This window comes from Carassius auratus, unplaced genomic scaffold, assembly GCF_003368295.1.
Source record: "Carassius auratus strain Wakin unplaced genomic scaffold, ASM336829v1 scaf_tig00006726, whole genome shotgun sequence".
NCBI classification, from domain to species: domain Eukaryota; kingdom Metazoa; phylum Chordata; class Actinopteri; order Cypriniformes; family Cyprinidae; genus Carassius; species Carassius auratus.
The window spans coordinates 1-8,616 of record NW_020523784.1 but is presented as its reverse complement, the minus strand read 5'-3'; the positions used below and the strand labels follow the sequence as shown (position 1 = coordinate 8,616).

The following is an 8,616-nucleotide window of genomic DNA, read 5'->3' as shown; positions in this document are numbered from 1 at the left end:
AAATTAAACCTACCGGGAGGCAGGTTTAACTTCAGATTAACATTGTGTTTTTAGTCTTTATATATCAAAAGTATTTGCACCCTTTGTAAATATGATGAAAAAAGCCTGTAAATATATATATATATATATATATCTGCACTGTTAATCATTTCGAATATATATATATATATATATATATATATATATATATATATATATATAAAATAAACGAATACCAAACCCTAAAATTAAATTAGATTATGATTTTTTTTGTTTTTGTTTTTTAATACACACTGGCTAAATTTAATGCACACTTTCATTTAATACTTTTTGCAACCTTTTGCCAAGATAACCGCTCTTCTTCTATAATGGCTGATGAGTTTGGAAAACACCTAACAGACCATTATTCTTTACACAATCTATCCAGGTCTCCCAGGTCCCATTGTAAGATTTCTAGTAGAGTTGGTAAGGTTTGATTTTTTTTTATGTGTTTGCTAGAATCCATGATGCCATCTCTCTGAACAAGACGTTCGGGACCTCTATCAGAAAAATAGGCCAACAACATTAAATATACAGCAGTATACTTCACTGTACACATGGAGTAGGCTACTTTTTAATCCCTGTGGGGGGATAGCCTTGGTTCATTCCATGTTCGATAGGCAACTTCTGCCATGTTAATTCTGGTTTTAAATTAATCTAGTTTATTTGAGTTAGTTCATGAGTTATTCATCTGTATTTAATATGTGTTTCAGAAAGTGATTTATGAAGCCATTATTAGCTTAAGCCTATACTCCAGACTTAATTTATGTGTTGAGTTCTAATGCATAATTTAAATAAATAGGAAGCCACAGTCCTTACGTGTTGATCTCTTAAGTGATTTTAGTACAAAGATGTAATTCCTATTATCCAGACTGCACAAATCTGGGCTGGTCTGTCGTTGTCTGCAGTGCCATCTGCTGGATCATGCTGGTTAGTTTAGAAAATAATGACGAGTTGGAAAAGCATTTAACTGCAGTCGTCTACCAACTGGTTTTATAATTTTACATTTTAATTATGTTCTTCAGAGAGTAACATCAGCTGTAAAATACTTTCAAATATAATTTATTCCTCTAATGCAAAGCTGAATTTTCAGCATCATTACTCCAGTCTTCAGTGTCATGATCCTTCAGAAATCATTTAGATATACTGATTTGCTATTAATATTAAAACAGTTTTGCCTGCTTTTTTCAGGATTCTTTGATGAATAAAAAGTTAAACAGAACAGCATTTGTTCAAAATAAAAAATAAAAAATTTGTAACAATATACACTACCTTTCAAAAGTCGGGGGTCAGTTATTTTTTATTTTATTTTTGAAAGAAATTAATGCTTTTATTCAGCAAGAATGTGTGCAATTGATATTTAAGAATTATACTGTTTGAAAAGATTTCTATTTTAAACAAATGCTGTTCTATTTAACTTTATTCATCAAAATGATCTTGGAAAAAAGTTTCACAGGTTCCAAACAAAGCAGCAAACCGTTTCCAATATTGATAATAAATCCTTATATTAGAGTGATTTCTGTAGGATCATGTGATACTGAAGAAGCCTAAAAAATCAGCTTTGCATTACAAATAAATTATATTTTAAAGTATATGTGAACCTGGACCACAAAACCAATCTTAAGTCGCTATATATTTATGCCAATGGACAACTCATAGACAATCATAGACAACTTTTTTTTTTTTTTTTTTGCCAAAAATCATTAGGACATTAAGTAAAGATCATGTTCAATGAAGATATTTAGTACATTTCCTACCGTAAATATATAAAAACTTAATTGACCCTTATGGTTTTATGGTTCAGGGTCACCGTCATTTTAAATTGTAATATTATTTTACAATATTACTTTTTTTCTGTATTTTAGTAAAATAAATGCTGCAACGATGAACAGAAGAGACTTTGTTAAAACATAAAACAATCTTCCCAATCCCAAACTTTTTAACAGCTGTGTGTGTGTTTGTGTGTGTGTCATTTAATAAAAAAAAAAAAAAAAAAAAAAACACTTTGTAGATGTCTTCATTTATCCATATAAAACATACACTTATTCATACACGTATTATTCAACTGATTTACATTGTCAGGAACATGAAATGTTAACTGTAAGGTAGCCAAACCAAAAAAAGTTTATAAAGTTGTGGAAATTGCAGTAATTTGCAAGAGACAACTTCTCACTTTGAGCACACGAATGCGTGTGTCGTTTATTTCTGAGCAAAAACAGAATAAAAGAATAATGGCGCTGACCGGCGTGTTACGTCATCACGCATTCCGATCATTTAAAGGGACCACGATCCCTGAACAGTTATGCAGAACACAGTGTACAGAACTACACTTAACAATGGTGAATTATGTCTGTAACATTCACTACAAAGTAAACATTAAGTAACAGCCCTTAAATGTCATCAATCAGTGTCACAAAAAATAGTACCTAAACGTGTACAAAAAAGACCAAATGAAATTAAAAATGTAAACACTAAGAGCTGTTAAATTTAGTGCACACACAAATAATGAACAAATCTGTAAACTCCTTGAACACCTTCGCTAGTTTTAAATGGAAGCGCTTTGTCGACTCTCTTGTGAAGTGAGTGGGTGGGCGTGGCTGAGTTAACGGACTATGCTCTCATTGGTTCAGCTCGTGTGCAGTGACGTGTCCGTGACCGTTGGCTACAGCGAGAACTGAGCAAGCGCTAAATTCAAAAATTTCAAACAGCTGAGGGGCGCGTGGCGTGACAGAGAGAGTGGAGAGACTTTGCTCCCTCAGCAGACAAATAAAGAGGAAAAACAAAGAGGTCTGTGCTTTGGTTTAAGTCGCGATGGACCCATTCACGGAGGTGAGTGCGCTTTATAACATCTTATTTAATCGATAGTTAATTAAGGAGGTATTGAAATAAACTAACGCTGGTCCACTGTGCACCAACTGCCATTATCTTTAGATAGCATTAAAGTTCTGGTTTCTGTTGTTACTAATTAACTTATTGTTTATTTACTTAAGTTAATTATCAGGTTATACAATATCGATTTGGAGTTTTTATTTAGATTTTAACGTTTGTGTAAAGCTAATTCTTCTGTACGTTACTTGCTCATAATCTATCATATAACGTCATAAGCCAGAATTACTTTTAACCTTACGTTTACTAGATTTCAGCAGAATTTAAACAAACTGTTGCTTTATGTATTATATTAGATGTATTTTGTTCTTTTTTTTATGACCATTATTGTTTTTGAGTCCAGTCGTACTTGCCTTTTTTTAAAATTAACGTTACATCTGTTATGTGTGTGTGTGTGTGTGTGAGTGTGTGATTTTATAATCTCTTTTGTCTGTTTTGTATTTCTGTATCTACGGTGCTTGACTGACTGTAAATATCATTAAAATATCGTTTTTAAACGTTTGTGTCTTAAAATGCAAAGTCGGCTCTTAATAAAGCCTTTACTTTCAGTCCTTATGATATTTGAATTTAACATCTTTCTCCATGAAACGTTATATGTCATACTTTTGAATAGGAGGAGGGGGAGGGGAATAGCTGTCAGGGCTGCGCCCATAACTTGTCAAGTCACCTTTATTTATATAGCGCTTTTAACAATACAGATTGTGTCAAAGGAACTTCACAGTGTTATAGGAAAATAGTGTCAATAATGCAAAATGACAATAGTAAACACTCAATTTTCAGTCAAAGGCAGTTCATTATTGAATTAAATGATGTCGTCATCCAGCTCAGTTCAGTTTAAATATTATCTGTGCAATCAAGTCGAAGATATCGCTGGATATTAAGTATCCTAAGCAAGCCAGAGGCAACAGTGGCAAGGAACCAAAACTCCATCGGTGACAGAATGGAGAGAAAAAAAAAAAACTTGGGCTGGTTGTATACAGGAAGCCTGGTTTGACTGTAGCCAATAGGATTCATCTCCTGGGGGTCACATGACAAAATTCCATGGACATGAACTCCTCACTAACTGAAATTTCCACTCATTCCCTGGGAGACAGCCAACCAACAGCCACACTGGAGGAATGTGTTTGGTCTTGCTCAGTAACAAGGCTGTTAATCATGAGTGTGAGATGTTCTGGGAGAATTAGCTACTGGTTTGTTCACACATGAGCTGTGCTGATAAATGGGGCCCATGCGTGCAAAAAGGAACTGAAATGTTGTGTTTTAAGAGATCTGTTTCTCTTTAGCACTGTCATATAGGCCTTAGTAATGTAATGAGCACTTTGCAATGCTAATATGTAATTTTGCTCGTTCAGAAACTGTTAGAGCGCACACGTGCTCGTAGAGAAAATCTGCAGAGGAAGATGGCGGAGAGACCAACGACAGCCAAATTGCCAGTGGCTAAAAGGACAAGGGAGCCACTTACAGACACAAACAGTGTCATAAGTGAGCTGACCATTGAAAAAGGTTTGTTTTGTTGAAATGTTATTTTGTTGCATACCTGTTTTGACATATGAACATTAGATCTTTCATTACTTCTATATCCTAAAAGTAAGTTTTTCTTCTTGTTTGGACAGCACTTCCCTCTTCCAAGCCATCCCCCTCAAAAGCGTCGCTGTTCAGATGAAAATGCTCTCCTTTCTGAAGAAAACAAACAAACAGTGGTTCCGCATGTGACCGCCTCTGAGCCCATGACGGACAAGAAGCCACCCCTGGTGCCAAGCAGTGTTCGTCCTAGGCGCATGGAGCAAACGTCTGCTCATTGTCCATCAGAACCAGAGGTGCTGCCCACTCAACCTCTTTCAGACACTGAAAAGTTGATGCGCCCTCCTCAGTCTCCAGCAAAATGCACTGATAATCTAATGAAGCATGCCGCTCTAGATGGAGCCAAAGAGACACCGAAAGATGCACCAATCCCAGAATCACCAGTATGAGATCTCGACTGCAGAGATTGGCTGAGCAAAGGCAGTACTGGGACTCTGAGGGTAGGCAGCTCCCAATCACATCCTGAATGCACAGAACTTAGTTACATTCATTATATTGACTTAAACGTGATAAGACCGATATATTGGTTCAGGATCATTTTTAAATGGTCTGTATTTGAGGTGACTGCATCAGACATTTGTGCCATTTAACAGAGGTTAACTGATATATCATCAGGGCTGATATCAGGCTTTTCTGTTCTGAAAAGGAATAATAGAAAGGGAAAAACTATACTTTTTTAAATATAACAGAAAATAAGCAAACTTATGAATGTGTTATTGTATATTGAATTATGTGATATCAAATGCATCAGCTCTATATTTCGGCCATTGGATACATTTCTCTCGAAGATATCATCATCATCCATTAAAAAAGCTGACAAAAATATAGACAATATGTGATCGGAGTGAATAATATGACTCTTGGGGTGATGAATAAGAATCAATGTATTAAACACAAAATTGTGCTTTCAGTGACCTCCGACGCAATCCCAGAGAGTGTAGTTTTATCTTCTCTGAAGTCTCACAAAGAGGATCTCCCTCCTGCTACTCCAACAAGCTCTGAGCTCCCTGTTGGAAGAAAGGGTAGACTGGCAAACCTTGCTGCCACAATTGGTTCCTGGGAAGATGACCTTGGACACCCGCCGACTCGCCGGGACAATGCACTATCACATCCTGCTCCACCAGTCAGTACTGTGAAGAGCAACATTTCCAAGCCAAGTCCTGCTGTGGAACGACCTCAGACTGCCCAACCAGCTCCACACAAGTCTGTTAACAGCGGTCAGCAGGTGAGTCACGTCTACAACCGATTCTGTTCTATCCTTTTTATAATGTAAGGTAGTATTGAGGGTTTACAGTAGTTTGATTGTCTTTAGTGGGGGGGGGGGGGGTCTTATGGTTTTTAAATATGCTCTTCAAATATTCTTTAAATATGTTTGTTCTTATAGCCAACAGTTTATTCTCCAGTCAAGTCAACCAGAGCGGTTCCACCTAGTCCTCAGAAGACCGAGTTTCCTCAGTCAAGACTGGCTCAAGCAAATCCCTCTCCTGTTTCCAGCCCACTGAAGATTTACTCCTCCACTCAGCCCTCCAGTCCACTTAAATCTCTGAATGCATCTGCCTCCAGTCCCCACAGAGGTTACGTCTCTCAGAGCCCCCTGAGGAACCAGGGCCCATCTAAGTTGAATTCTGAAGCAGCACTCAATTCAGGCCCTGCAAAACCAATTTTGACCCCTAAACCCTCTTCTACTGCTGATGTGACTGTCACACATCAGAGTTGTGAGAGATTTACCAAGGACACGACACTCTTACAGCAAAGAGACCTAGCTGGAACTACTGGTCAGTGGAGTTCTTCTGCTCATTTTTTTCTTCATTGAAGTTTACATCTGTGAATTTATTTATTTGCTTATGTTGATCTTTAGTAGGGGTTAAGTCATTTTTGGAGCGTTTTGGAGAAAAGTGCCAGGAGCGCAACCAGAATTCTCCCTCTACATTAGGAGGTCAAGGCCACACACCTGTGGCTACTCCCTCTGCCACCCCCAAGACCAGGCTGCTCCAGGAGAGGCTGGGGTGTGCCCAGTCCACCTCCACCACAGCTGTCCTTACTCAGAAGCAGAAACTGGCATGTATTCTTAACTAATTAAAGGGTATACTGTATTTGTTGAATTGCATATGAACATCAGCACTAATGTTTTATTTATTTATCAATAGGAGCGAGAGGCAGAACTGGCACAAATTCGTAATCGATTTCAAAAAGGCAACATGTTGAGGAGCAACAATGATCTTAGTAAGGTCAAGAATGACCCTGAAAATCCTCAGGAAAGTGAACCATCAGTACTGAGTCAGACTTCTGTGCCAGTGTATGATAATGAACCTTCTGTGCTAGTGCCTGAAGTACTCAACAGCCCTTCTAAATACAGTGAAAAAGGTATTTTATTATAAAAACCATATAATATAGTTAAATGTGTTCTTCTAAAGCAGCATTCCACTCATATTTTTCTTTGTTCTGTTCAGTTATGTTTTATCAGCCATATCTGCCATATGCTGCCTTTTCTTGTCATTTTATTCACAGTAACATTATAGTGGTCCTTAAATTTATTGGAATATGCATAGTTAAATAGATTTCCATCTTTTAGAGAAGGAGTGTGCTCTTTCAAGCCCTGCAAAGGAAGTTGAATTTAAAGAAGAGATTCCTATTGTAAAAGAACAAGAGGAAGTGAAAGGTATGGGGAAAAACTATAGACTTTTGTTCAGTTGTACTATAGACTGCTTATTTTCTTCATATTTATGTTGTTGTTTGCTTTAACAGTTTTAAATGTTTTGTTTAGCACTCTTTAGTGTCAAAGACCAGACTAAAACCCTGTTCGGATGGGACTAGTTTTCTAAACTACGTTTGAGTTTCGATTCTTATCACCCGAGGTCTGTAATTTTTATGTACCAATTCGGATGGGACTAACATCTACGTGTTTATTACAGAGGTGGGAGGGTCCGTTTTGTACATTTGGGTGATTCCGAGATCACACCCTCTGAATTTGTGCATTGCATATAGTAATTTGGACTGATTACTATTAGTATAATTTGTTTTACTGCAAATATCATGGTTACGCTAGTAGCAAAACCATGTTAATGTGTGGTTACTTTAGTTTAACTGTGTTTTTTTTTTTTTTTTATAAATGGTATATATGTAATAAACAATTATGTAATTGAGTTTAGAAATGAGCATGAGTGATCTCACTTGACGCTGATATTACAATAACCAGTCTTAACAGTTTACATGATTTAGCTCTTGATTTTATTATAGTTATATTTTTTTTCTTTGCTGGGAATCAAACGTATCAACCATGCGTGTGGTAAGAGCATCTACGGTAATTCATATTGGCCAAAACACACGGCCAAGGAAACGCGTTGTGAAAAAAAAATATATCACTGGCAATCAGACATTGGCATTCGAACGGGATTAGTTTTCTCAGAGGATCACTGAGTTTGCTGAAAAACAGTAGGTAATTTGCTCTGGAAATATCACAGAGGTTGTGTGAGAAAAACACAGACGTGGCAGATTCAGACGGGATTACAATCACTAAGTACATCTGTGAAACACCGATTTCTCTAAGGACCTCCTGTAAAACTAGTCCCGTCCCGGGCTTTATTAAATATTTTTGCTGTATATGTTATTTAGCCTTTTTAAAATAATTGTTCATTATGCATCTTGTATATTGAATATCTATTGAGTAAAAGTGAATTATATTTTGTATTATCTCTTGAACATTATGATATTCACAATTGTTCTGAATTTTATTACCACCAAAATCATGATGGATTTATTTTGAAACTTTATATCACTAATTCCCATTACATGTTTTGATAATGAACATTCATTGACATTGAAGAAGCAGATGAAGTGTGTGAGATTGAGAAGGACGTGGATGGTTCCGTTAACTCTGAGGTGATAAATGAGCTGTTTGATGAAGTCCTGGAGGAGAGCGATGAGAAAAGTGATGAGGAGGATGCGGAAGAAGATGCTCTGAATATCTCCTCCATGTCTCTCCTTGGTCCACTTGCAGAGGACTGTAGCAGCTGTGGTTCAAGAGCCTGAAAGAAAGCCTATGGTGGGTCCTGAGGATGTAACTCTTAAGATAAACCGTGATAATGCCAAATAATCTGAAAACGGATGGTTACATCTCACTTTCACTTTTTT

General features: G+C 36.8%; 1 pseudogene; it reads left to right on the top strand.

Moving 5' to 3' along the window:
- The first annotated feature begins 2,697 nt into the window (after positions 1-2,697).
- On the top strand, positions 2,698-8,542 carry LOC113071266 (anillin-like; annotated as a pseudogene).
- The last annotated feature ends 74 nt before the right edge of the window (positions 8,543-8,616 follow it).